Raw genomic sequence first — 2809 nt, 5'->3', positions numbered from 1 at the left:
GAAAGGAAGAGGGGAACAGACGTACGAAAGTAAGGGATGAAGGATGGAAGGAAGGGAGTAAGGGAGGAGGAAATAAAGGGAGGAAGGAAGGAAACCCAAAATGTTTAACCGAGGTGTGATTATTGCTAATTGAAAACTTTTCTCAAGGTGGCATGAAGTACAGTCAGCATTACCAATTTTTGGTGGTCTCTCAGTAGACTTACTCCTGAAAGTAAGCAGAGCGTTTGTTGGTATAAAGTAGCTTGAGTAGTTTTGCCTTCCCTAGTGAAGGAAGTAAATTCCTCCCATGAACCAAACTCAGGCCTCCCCCATCTGCTTTGTGGGCAACAGAGGGGAAGGCGAGTGCTAGGAAGGTGGTAACAAACATAGCCGCACCAATCACCGGAAGCAGGGGCAGACTGGGACCTTAAAGTGGCCCCAGAAAAAAAAAAATAAACGTGACTCCATGTTGTAGGCGTGTCCAAATTCACAAAAGGTGGGGTAACAAAAGTAGGCTGGACCAACACAAGCCACAAGTAGGCAGGGAAAACAGAAGTAGAAAGAGCCAGCAATACCATAGTGCAGCACAAAATACCACCCCATCAAAACCAAATACCACAGTGCAGCATCAAATACTGCCTCTACGAAACCAAATACCACAGTGCAGCATAAAATACTGCCTCCACGAAACCAAATACCACAGTGCATACATACAAATACTGCCATTTGACCATTCTGAGGACAGTGATACAGCTGATTTCAGGATTACTCCTAGCATTAATTAACACAGGGGGGGACTGGAAGCTTAAAGTGGGCGTGAAAAAAAAAACTAAAAGTGTCCCCATTTCGTAGGCAGGTCCAAATTAGAGGAAGGCAGGTGCAACACAAGTAGGCGGGTTCAACAATAACAGAGTGCAAAATACCATCCCAGCAGAACCAAATAACACAGTGTAGCACAATATACTGTCCCAAAAGCTGTCCCTCTGTGGTGGCCATCAATAGCTACCATCTTCTGTTCTACTACTCCAGTTGTCTATGGAGCAGGGGGCTTAGGAGGTGTGGGCAACAGCAGTTGAATTCAAGAGGGTCTGTGCTGGGTATATCAGAACCTGATTCTCACTGCGTTAATTACTGATGAGAGCTCATTATGTACCAAGTTAGCGGCAGAGAGGAGGACTTGAGTGGCCCCCTGGGGCATTGGCCCACTGGGAAATTTCCCTGTAGGATCTATGGCCAATCCGCCTCTGATTAACACTGACAACAACAGATCAATATGTGCCTGGCCAGTGGCCATGGGAGAGCTCGAGCAGCCCCCTGGAAAGTTTCCCTGTAGAGTCTATGGCTAGTCCACCGCTGACCGGAAAGGATGACTTCACTGAGTCATCAGTCTGTCAACTCCCAGAATGCCTCGCAGTAGCCGGAGAAAGCATAGGGCAGTTTGTGTTTAGCCATAGATTTAATGAGCTATTCCTAGGAGGTATGGATTTTGGGGCCAACAAGTCTTTAGGCTTTATGCAGTGGCAGTATCATAGCCCATTAGGTTTAACTGAGGCGTGATTATCCCTATTTGAAAAAGTTTTTCAGTCTTCAACCATGATGAGTTAGAACACAGTCTGCATGAGTATTTTTGCCGATTTCTCATGAGCTTTAGTATGAACTACAGAAAGCAGGTTAAGGAGAATTACTTTCACAAATGGGGGAAGCAATAGAGAAATGCCGCTTCCATAACTGCATGGCAAAGTAGGCAAAAGGGACCACTAGGAAGGAGTGAACAAACTGGCTTCACCAGAAGGACCGACTCACTTAGTCTGTCAACTCCCAGGATGTCTTGCAGCAGCCAGAGAAGAAAGTGATATTTATTATACCGATTTTCCTAGGAAGTGTGGCTATTTATGGCCAGAAAATGTTAGCTTTGAGCAGTGACAGTGTCATAGATCAAACAGTCCAGCAAATCTTCTGGTCGCGCCTGCTGTTGTAGGCTTTGTTGGATGCCCTGCAAAATGAATTTAAAGTGTTTGTACCCAGTCAATCTTACCATTCGGCCTCTCCCCACTTTCCAGCAATGGATGCTTATCTTCTAAATTCTGCAAAAATACTAATTAATGGAGCTTTCTGGGTTATTGCCAACCTATTCTTAAGGTCATAAATATCAAATTGGTGAGAGTTCAACATATGGCACTCCCAATAGTGGTCTGTTGGCATCAGGTTCCAACTCTGGAACTAAGGCCTCATGCACACAAACATATTTTCTTTTCATGTCTGTTCCGTTTTTTTGCGGAATAATTAATTTCAATGGGTCCGCAAAAAAAATATAAAGTTATTCCATGTGCATTCCGTTTCCATATGTCCGTATTTCCGTTCCGCAAAAAAATACAACATGTCCTATTATTGTCCGCATTACGGACAAGGATAGTACTGTTCTCTTAAGGGACGGCTGTTCCGTTCCGCAAAATACGGAATGCATACGGACGTCATCCATATTTTTTGCAGATCCGTTTTATGCAGACAGCAAAATACATAGGGTCGTGTGCATGAGACCTAAGGCTACATTTACACGACCGTATGTGTTTTGCGAGCCGCAAAACACTGATCCGCAAAAAATATGGATGAAGTCCTTTTGGCATCCGTATTGCACCCTTTTTTTTGCGGATCCATTGTAACAATGCCTATCCCTGTCCGCAAAACGGACAAGAATAGGACATGTTCTATATTTTTTGCGGGGCTACACAACGGACATACGGATGCAGACAGCACAATCCGCAAAAAAACGGAACATACACGGAAACAAAATACGGTTGTGTGAATGTAGCCTAACATAGAGAAAAGACTT

At 44.3% G+C, this 2809-nt stretch overlaps 1 non-coding gene across 1 annotated transcript; it reads left to right on the top strand.

Moving 5' to 3' along the window:
* The first annotated feature begins 1485 nt into the window (after positions 1-1485).
* On the top strand, positions 1486-1625 carry LOC120987415. Its single transcript, XR_005776022.1, has one exon. It is a non-coding gene; the product is annotated as a U4 spliceosomal RNA (small nuclear RNA).
* Positions 1626-2809: the final 1184 nt, after the last annotated feature.

This window comes from Bufo bufo, chromosome 1 (genome assembly GCF_905171765.1).
Source record: "Bufo bufo chromosome 1, aBufBuf1.1, whole genome shotgun sequence".
NCBI classification, from domain to species: Eukaryota; Metazoa; Chordata; class Amphibia; order Anura; family Bufonidae; genus Bufo; species Bufo bufo.
This window is presented reverse-complemented; position numbering and strand designations above follow the sequence as displayed.